This window comes from Sorex araneus, chromosome 4, assembly GCF_027595985.1.
Source record: "Sorex araneus isolate mSorAra2 chromosome 4, mSorAra2.pri, whole genome shotgun sequence".
Lineage (NCBI taxonomy): Eukaryota > Metazoa > Chordata > Mammalia > Eulipotyphla > Soricidae > Sorex > Sorex araneus.
In genome coordinates, this window is record NC_073305.1 from 92,300,485 (window position 1) to 92,311,264 (window position 10,780).

At 37.3% G+C, this 10,780-nt stretch overlaps 1 pseudogene; it reads left to right on the forward strand.

Annotated features, from left to right (window-relative positions):
• The first annotated feature begins 4,537 nt into the window (after positions 1 to 4,537).
• Positions 4,538 to 5,018, forward strand: LOC105942858 (60S ribosomal protein L21-like; annotated as a pseudogene).
• The last annotated feature ends 5,762 nt before the right edge of the window (positions 5,019 to 10,780 follow it).

Genomic DNA, 10,780 nt, shown 5'->3' on the forward strand with positions numbered 1-10,780 from the left:
TCGTGTTCCTGGAGCGAGCAGATGTCATTGGGCTACACTAGCACTCGACAGGGATGAATAGAGACATTGCTGGCACCCGCTTGAGCAAATCGATGAGAAACGGGATGAAAGATGATACAGGTGAGTAAATATCTTACTTTTTTCTCTTATATATCTGACACTTGTTTATCCACATTGTTATTGTTATTATTTTGGCCTCATCCTACTGTTCCGGCTCTGTGCTCAAGAGTGATTCCTGGTGATGCTCAAGTAACATATCCAGAGTCTAAGACCAAGGAGGATCTGTCACATGCAGGAAAATAACTCCTGTACTATCTCTTTGTCTACCTTCAGAAGCACCCTGAGAAGTAAAAGTCATTTCTTTGTGTCAAGAGCTTTGAAATGTTATCCAAAAACAGGAAGTACAAATATGGAATTTTAAAAAGAGTTCACAGAGTAAAACCTTTCCCTCTAACTAGTAAAGATAGGGAATTATCTCTGATGTTATTTTAAAAGTCATAAGCCAGAAAGATAGTGAGCAGGGATGACACTTGCCTTGCACATGACTGAAACTGGTTTGATCTCCAGCACATAAGATGGTCCCCAGAGTCCAGCCAAGATTTTTCCTTGCGTACAGAGCCTGGAGTGAGTCCTCAGTACAACTGGATGTGGCCCAAAAAAAACCAAAAAAAGTCAGTTTAGCTATACTACAACCCCAACAATTTTGCCTTGTAGCTATTCAACTGTAAGGTCAGCCTTTTTCAATTAAATTGGGCATTTGTTGGATACTTTATTCTAAATTCACAAATCACAATACATCTGAAATCGTCAGGGTGTTGTAGATGAAAGCTCTTGTAAAAAAATGTATTTTTTTGCAATATTAAAGTTCTTGTAAAAGTGTATTTTTAAAAATAAAGCAGCAATGGGGCTGGAGCAATAGCACAGCAGGTAGGGCGTTTGCCTTGCACATGGCCAACCCGGGTTCAAATCCCAGCATCCCATATGGCCCCCTGAACACCGCCAGGAGTAATTCCTGAGTGCAGAGCCAGGAGTAACCCCTGTGCATCACCAGGTGTGACCCAAAAAGCAAATAAATAAATAAATAAATAAATAAATAAATAAAGCATTTTAAAAACTTTTATTAATAGAGAAAATTAAAAGAAATCTAGGGATTTCTAACTATGAGGAATTCACATCCTCATCACTGACTTATCTATCATATGATTGATAATAGGCAGTTACATGAACAAGAACCTCAATTCAATTGGCTCTATTGAGTTCCTCCTCTCTGCGTCTGGCAATCTGGTTGTACTGCATTTAAAGCACTTCTTTGATTTTTGCATTCCATATTTCACACCTTTCTACGGTCTGTGGAGTAAAAACTTCCAGTTATCTATCTTCTGAAATATCAAGGCCATTTACTTTCAGAAACATTATTTCAATTCTCTCACAGTCCTTATTTTCCAGGTGAGGAAACTGACTGGTTATTTACTTTGTTCTAGATTAAACAATGCACAAGAAACCACAACACTCAAAAGGAGAGGGAACAAAAGGGAATGGCCTGCCACAGAGGCAGGGTGGGGCAGGGGGAATGGGATGGTGGTGATGGGAGGGATCCAGGGATAGCTGGTGGTGGAGAATGGGCACTGGTGGAGTGATGGGTGCTAGATCATTGTATAACTGAAATGCAAAGATGAAAATTTGTAAGTATGTAACTGTACCTCATGGTGATTCATTAATAAAAAAATATTAAAAAAGAAAAATAAAGTAGTCATTTCCATGCCATTGTACAACTATAAAAAGAAACAAAAAAAAACAATGTACAGGAATTAAATCCCAGTTGTGATACTGCAAATAAATTTTATTAAAAATCTAGAGGTCACTATGTATTTCCATTATTTATGAGTAATAGTTGGTCTTTTAAACTACCCATGTTTATTTCTTCTATCCTCTTAACTAAACTTTACCTTAAACGTGCTTAAAGTTAATTGAGTTGACACTTCCTAAAGAAGTTAAATTAATCTTAATATTTATAATTTCTCTCTGTTCCCTGTCATTTTCTTGACATCTCCATTTATTTTGTGAAATAAAGTTTAAAATCTGACCTACTTAGCTATCCAGTCATACTGCAGAAAAAAGAAAGCCTACATTGGCTACAGATTTCTAGCTGAGAGAGTTATAAGAACAGTAGTATCATTTCATGGATAAGAGTGTTGGAATATTCTATACATGAAACCCTACCTTTACCAGTATGATAAATCACAATACTAGAAATTAAAATGTTCTTAAAATATGTAGGTGACCCATTCATCTATAAATAAGCATTACCAAGTGTGATCTCATCAGGAAGCAGTTCCACAGAGTTAAGCTCTTGGGTCTACACTGCAGGTTCCTCAACCTCAGCATTTTATGTCTTCATTTGTTTGTTCATAAAATAATAAGTAGAAACCACATAGTATTATTTTCTATGTTAAATGAACTGTTTCAATCAAATAACCAAGTTACTACTTATAGTATTTTTATTTTAAATGAATTTCCAGAGGCCTGAAAGATAGTACAGCAGGTGAGGTGTTTGCCTTGTCTGAGACAGACCAGGATTCAATTCTTGGCATCACATATGATCCCTCAACACCACCAATAATGATTTCTAAGCACATAGCCAGGAGTAAGACCTGGCCAAAAAATGAAAAAGATGGGGATTATTTCTAAAGTATCTAACACTGATGCATTCAAATAGTGAATTTTCAGTTATGAGGATGGCTGTCATGTCTTTCTCCACACTCACTGTTATCCATAACACTGGAACTTACCAGAAGCAAGAAATTATACATACTCTACATCTATTATGTTGATATTTGGGTGCTTAACTTTTTGTTTCACTGACTGGTAAAACAATTAACTGTCATAGCCTCAGCTAATATCTCCAAAAAGACACCAATGTATCTGGCAATCCTGTACATTTTCCTGTGTTCAATTAGGTTTTACGGTGGATATTTTGTGATCATGAGCTCCAAAACTAAGTCTGCTGAATTTAAATCCTAGTATTTGATTAAATGTATATTTCATCTCCTACATGTTATTAGCCTCTCCTGTAGAATGTGACTAATATCAGATAATCTCATCTCAAACTAAAGTAAAACCAAGTATATTATGAAAGTCCTGGTCTGTGGTAAATTTTATTAGAATCGTTACATATATCGTTCTAATTATTTTTGCCCTTTACCATAGACATCTCTACCATCTTTCTTCATGCCTCTGGTCTTTGAAGTAGTTACCATTCTCTCCCACTCTAACGAGTTTAAATAGTTCTTTAGGTAGGACAAAGAAAAGGCATACATACTAACAAATGTGAAATAGCATTAATTCATTCAACACAAAGTGAGGTATAAAATTATTAAAATTCAGTTATAAATGTCAAGAACTTTATATAGATAATATAAGTAGTAATACAAATAGTAGATAATACAAGTAAAATAAGATAGGTACATTCTATTTAATAAGAAAAAAGAGGACCGCCAAGATGTGATCCCGGGGGCCGCACGTGTGTGTGACCTCTCCACAGCTGCATGAGCGTGACTCCAGATGCCAGCTAAATTTTTCGGCATGGGCAGCTCCTCGCAGAATGTCTCCAGACTGAGAACTAAGCTGCGGCCCAATGCCCGCCCAAGAGGGGAAAGGTATTTCTCTCTCTCTCTCTCTCTCTCTCTCTCTCTCTCTCTCTCTCTCTCTCTCTCTCTCTCTCTCTCTCTCTCTCTCTCTCTCTCGCCTCTTCCTTGCCGGGGGTGAAGGGCGTGGTGACGGCCATATTATGACGACCACAGATGGGGTTTACAAGCTTGCAATGATCCAATATCTGGAAGAAATATCCCTAAATTTAGTTGCTAAAGTACAGAAATCCAAAAACGGTAGCGGCCGCGTGACCTCATATCTCTTCACAACAGGTCTGACTAGTGGGGTACTCCTAACAATAATAGTGAGGTTTGTGTTGAAATATTGAATGTAACCATAGTAAATAGAAAGTAAAGTGAAATTTATCAGTTACATGACAGGGGGTGCGGGGGGGGCAGGATGGGAGGTGTGCTGTTTTTTTGTTTTTTTGGTGGTGGGATATGGGCACTGGTGAAGGGATGGTTGTTTAAGCATTATATAACTGAGACTTAAGCCTGGAAGCATTGTAATTTTCCACATGGTTATTCAATAAAATAAAATTCTTTAAAAAAAATAAGAAAAAAGAGGGGCTGGAGTGATAGCACAGCATAAGGCGTTTGCCTTGCACGCAGTTGAGGCGGGTTCAATTCCCAGCATCCCACATGGTCCCTGAAGCACCGCCAGGAGTAATTACTGAGAGCATGAGCCAAGAGTAACCCCTGTGCAACAATGGATGTGACCCAAAAAGAAAAACAAATCTAAAAAATGACAACACCACAGGAACACATCATATGTAGAAAGAAAAGCTAGACATTGGGGTGACATCAGGATTTGTGATGCATCATGAATATTAAAAATAAATAATTTGGTCCTTTTGGCCGGAACTGCCAGTGCCCAGTAAATCGCTAAAATGACCAACACAAAGGGAAAGCGGAGGGGGACTCGCTATATGTTCTCTAGACCTTTCAGAAAACATGGAGCTGTTCCTTTGGCCACATACATGCGTATATACAAGAAAGGTGATATCGTAGACTTAAAGGCAATGGGCACAGTCTAAAAAGGAATGCCCCACAAATGTTATCATGGCAAAACTGGAAGTCTACAGTGTTACCCAGCATGCTGTTGGCATTGTCGTTAACAAACAAGTAAAGGGCAAGATTCTTTCCAAGAGAATTAATGTCTGCTTTGAGCATATTAAGCACTCTAAGAGTCGAGACAGCTTCCTGAAACGGGTGAAGGAAAATGATCAAAAAAAGAAGGAAGCCAAAGAGAAAAGGACTTGGGTACAACTGAAGCGCCAGCCTGCTCCACCCAGAGAAGCCCACTTTGTAAGAACCAATGGAAAGGAACCTGAGCGACTGGAGCCCATCCCCTATGAATTCATGGCATGAGAAGTGTTTGTTTAAAAATAAAGAGACTCCTGGACTATTAAATAATAATAATAATAATAATAATAATAATAATAATTTGGAGATTAAAAAGAAAGAAATAACGCCTGAAATGGAAGGTAAAATATGTGGAAACATAAAATCTTGACTTCCTGATAACCAGAATAATTTCAATCAACGGATATAAAATATGATCCTTTGGCAAAATATAGCAACAAGTGCTATATTTAACTTAAATATATTTGGTACTGAGTACTATGGCTCTTAATTTATTCCCATAACACTGTAGAAATAAGTCACAGAAATCCATTAGCCAGGTAATCATATAATAAACTTTGCATATAAACTAAAATAAATTATTACTATTCCTTTCATCATCGTTAATATTCACTCCACTTATACCTCCACATTCATAAATTCTCCTTCTCCACTGGAACTTTGGTGGTAAGTATGGTGAATCCCATACACTTAAAGGATATTAAGATTATACATAGTACTGTAGCACTGTCGTCCCGTTGCTCATGGATTTGCTCGAGTGGGCACCAGTAACGTCTCCATTGTGAGGCTTGCTTTTACTGTTCTGGCATATCGAATACGCCACAGGTAGTTTGCCAGGCTCTGCCATGCAGGCAGGATACTTTTGGTAGCTTGCCAGGCTCTCTAAGAGGGATGGAAGAATTGAATCCAGGTCAGCCGCGTGCAATGCAAATGCCCTACCTGCTGTGCTATCGCTCCAGTCCAAGGTTATATATATGAAGGATACATAGGATATATATTAAACTATTCCCTTCAATGTTATTACATTATAAACTAAAAACAAATCAATTGAAATCTTAAAAATAAATAATAAAATTAAATATTATAAAAATTTTATATATTATAAAAAATTTTTACTTTCCCTTCCATTTATTTTCCTTCACCATTCTTTCCTTCATGATCTCTTGTTGATTTCTTCCTCTATACTCTTCTGCTCTACACTTTGTTACTAAATGTTTTGTGACTCCTTATGGAAGAAAGAAAATTGGAACTTTTGAGTTGAGATACCTACAATAGAGAAACAAACCTTTGTCTTACCAATATTGATTTCCTCTCCTGGAGTAAATCAAAGCACTATTGTGTCAGTACAATAATCTTGAAAAAATTCTTTTATTTCGTCTGTCAAGGATGAGATGAGCAGGAAAGAAAAGTGGAAACAAATTAATTTATCACCTCCCATTGAACTAGTGTGCTTTACTTTCCATAAAACTATACTTACACAATCTAAAGTAACATGATTTATTCTATGCTAGTAAATTTCTCAGTGGAGTGAATGCATTAAAGTCCTCTTTCTTTTTATGAAACCTTGTTATATATCTACAGATACATTTTAATGTCCATTTTTGATTAAATAAAAAGTTACCAACATTTTCAATGTCCCAATTCTTTTTAATGTCATTAGTAAATTTCATAAATTAGATAACTAGATTAGATAATGTTCAGGAAATCTTCCAACAAAATATAGTCAAATCCTGGGGCTGGAGTGATAGCACAATGTGTACTGCGTTTGCCTTGCACTTGGCCAACCCGGGTTCAATTCCGAGAATCTTATATGGTTCCCGGAGCACCACCAAGGGTAATTTCTGAGTGCAAAGCCAGGAGTGACCCTTGTGCATCAAATTCTTAAAGTCAGTTCTGTAACCCAAATTATTGAAGCTCTGGGTCAGTGTTCTTTCTGCTATAGCATGCTAAAGATCTCAGGAAATCTGCAATACATAACCTATAATTTGGAAAGTACTATTAATAAAGTCATGCACGTTCTGGTATTGATAAATAATATTTTACAAAGAATTTTGGTGTTGTCTTAAACTGGCCTTAATAGTTGTAATCATTGCATTCATAATAAACCTATACAGCATCATATTTTCTGGACTCAAGGATAAGAAGGCAACATAGATGACTATGCAATCTTATTTCAAGAATTCAAAGATAGCACATCTAAATTATTCATCTGTACTGAATCTCAATAAAACATGTGAGATATGCTATCAACAAAGGACACTTTCTCACTCCTGTTTAATAAGAAAGCTTTCAAAACCTGAACCACATATCTACGAGAGAAAAAAATTATGTATAACCTTCATGGGTGAAATGCTGTATATATATATATTAATTTTATTGGATAACCATGAGATAGTTACAAGCTTTCATGTTTGGGTTACAATCACACAATGACCAAACACCCATCCCTCTACCAGTGCACATTCCCCACCTCCAATATTCCCGGTATACCCCCTTTTCACACCTTCCCCCTGCCTCCATGGCAGACTCTATTCCCCATTCCCATTCTCTCTCTCTCTCTCTCTCTCTCTCTCTCTCTCTCTCTTCTCTCTCTCTTTCTCTCTCTCTCTTTTTCTCTGTCTCTCCTTTTGGGCATTATCATTATAGTTTGCAATACAGATACTGAGAAGTTATCATGTTTGGTGCATTATCTACTTTGAGCACATATCTCCCATCGCGACCAATTCCTCCAGCCATCGTTTTCTTTTTATTATTATTATTATTTATTAATTTATTTTATTGAATCACCATGTGGAAAGTTACAAAGTTCTCAGGCTTATGTCTCAGTCATACAATGCTCAAACACCCATCCTTTCACCAGTGCCCATATTCCACCACCAAAAAAAAAAGAAAAAAAAAGTATACCTCCCAACCCCCAACCCCTACCCCCCACCCCCACCTGCATAACTGATAAATTTCACTACATTTTCTCTTTACCTTTATTACATTCCATATTTCAACACAAAACTCACTATTGTTGTTAGAGTTTCACCACAGAACTCACTATTCTTGTTGGAATTTATCCCCCCAAAATACGGCCCTATTGACAAGGAAACATTTGATAATTAGTTTTCCACTGATGAGAATGAAGATATATAAAGTCACGCGGCCGCGGTAGCGGTTGCGAGGTTTAGGATTTCTGTATTTTAGTAATTAAGTCCAGGGAGATTTAAGTCGGAAATTGCATCATTTCCCTTCCTGGGGCAGCATGGAGCAAAAGCTTAGTTCACAGTCTGGAGACATGGCTACAAGCACTTGCTGGGACCAGAAGTCATATAAGCTGGTTCTGGATCCTGGTCTTTCAGCAGCAAAGCCAGCCATCATTTTCTTAGTGATCCCTCCTGTATTATAGCTGCCTTCTCCCCTCTGCTCATGAGGCAGGCTTCCAGCTGTGGAGCAGTCTTTCTGACACTTATATCTACTGTCCTTGAGTGTCAGCCTAATATTATGTTATTTTATACTCCACAAATAAGTGAAGTCCTTCTATGACTGTCCCTCTCTTTCTGACTCATTTCACTTAGCATGATACACTCCATGTCTATCCGTTTATAAGCAAATTTCATGACTTCCATCTCTTCTAATAGCTGCATAGTATTCTATTGTGTAGATGTACCAAAGTTTCTTTAACCAGTCATCTGTTCTAGGGCACTTGGGTTGTTTCCAGATTTTAGCTATTGTGAACAGTGCTGCAATGCACATATAGGTACAGATGTCTTTTCTACAGTGCTTTTTTGCATCCTCTGGATATATTCCCAGAAGTGGTATTGTGGGGTCATATGGAAGCTCAATTTCTAGTTTTTGAAGGAATGTCCCTATTGTTTTCCAGAATTGCTGGCCTAGTGGGCATTCCCACCAATAGTGGAAGAGTGTCCTCTTTTCCCCACATCCACGCCAGCACTGGTTGCTTTTGTTCTTTTGAATGTGTGCCAGTCTCTGTGGTGTGAGATGATATATCATTATTGTTATGATTTGCATCTCCCTGATGATTAGCAATGTGGAGCATTTATTCATGTGCCTTTTGGCCATTTTTATTTATGTTTTGAGGAAACTTCTGTTTATTTCTTCTCCCCATTTTTTGATGGGGTTGGAGATTTTTTTCTTGTACAATTCTACTAATGTCTTATATATCCAGAATATTAATTAATCCCTTATAAAATAGCTATTGGGTAAATTCTTTCCCATTCTATGGGCTCTCTCTGTATTTTGGTCACTGTTTCTTTTGAAGTGCAGAAGATTGTTGATTTAATGTAGTCCCATTTGTTTATGTTTACTTCCACTTGCATCGTCAGTGGTGTTTCATCCTTAAAGATGTCTTTAGCTTCAATGTCATGGAGAGTTCTGCCTACACTTTCCTCTCTGTACTTTATGGATTCATGTCTGATACTAAGGTCTTTAATCCACTTTAATCTGATTTTATACTCAGACAGAGGTCTGAGTTCATTTTTTTTTTTGCAGGTAGCTATCCAGTTTTCCCAGCACCACTTGTTGAAGAGACTTTCCTTGTTCCACTTCACATTTCTTGCTTCTTTGTCAAAGATTAAGTGGCCATATATTTGGGGTCCTGTGACAGGATATTCAACTCTGTTCCATTAGTCTGCAGGTCTGTTTCTAGCCCAATACCATGCTGTTTTAATTACTACTGCTTTGTAGTACAGTTTGAAGTTGGGAAGATGATGCCACCCATCTTTTCTTTTCCAAGAATTGCTTTAGCTATTCATGGGGGGTTATTGTTCCATATGAATTTCAGGAGTGTTTTGTCTATTTCTTTGAAAAATGTCATGGGTATCCTTATAGTGACCACATTAACTTTGTATAGTGCCTTGGGCAGTACTGCCATTTTGATAATATTAATTCTCCCTATCCATGAATAGGGGATGTGTCTTCATTTCCTACTGTCCTGTATTATATCTTGAAGTAGTGTTTTGTAATTTTCCTTCCATAGGTCCTTAACCTCTTTGGTTAAGCTAATTCCAAGGTACTTGATTTTCTCAGGTACTATTGTGAACGGGATTGTTTTTTAAATGTCTCTTTCTTCTCTTTTGTTATTTGTATATAAGAAAGCCATGGACTTTTGGGTGCTGAATTTGTAACCTGTCACTTTACTGTACAGACCTATTGTTTCTAGGAGCTTTTCTGTAGAGGCTTTAGGGTTTTCTAAGCATAGTGTCATATCATCTGCAAATAGTGGTATCTTGATCTTTTCTTTCCCTATCTGTTTGCCCTTGCTATCTTTTTCTTGCCTAACAGCTATGGCCAGTACTTCGAGTACTATATCAAATAGGACTGGCAAAAGCGGCAACCTTGTCTTGTGCCTGATCTTAGAGGGAAGGCTTTTAGTTATCCCATTTAGAATGATGCTTTCCGTAAAATGAAATTTACCAGTTACTCATGCGGGGTGGGGGGCTGGGGATGTGGAGGGAAGGGGGGAGGTATATCATAATTCTTGGTGGTGGAATATGTGCACTGGTGAAGGGATGGGTGTTTGAGCATTATATAACTGAGACTTAAACCTGAAAGCTTTGTAACTTTCCACATGGTGAATCAATAAAAGAATTAAAAAAAAAAAAGAATGGTGCTTTCCATGGGCTTGTGGTAGATGGCTTTGACTATATTGAGGAAAGTTTCTTCAATGCCTATTTTGTTGAGCATTTTCATCATAAACAAGTGATGGATCTTGTCAAATACTTTCTTTGCATCTATGGATATGATCATATGGTTTTTATCTTTTATTTTATTGATAAGATGGACTATGTTGATTGATTTCCGAATGTTAAACCATCCTTGCAACCCTCGGATGAATCCTATTTTGTCATGGTGTATGATCTTCTCAATGAGTCATTGGATTCTATTTGCTAATATTTTGTTGAGGATCTTAGTGTCTGTGCTCATCAGGGATATCGGCCCGTAATTCTCTTTCTTTGTGGTGTCTCTATCTGCTTTTGGTATCA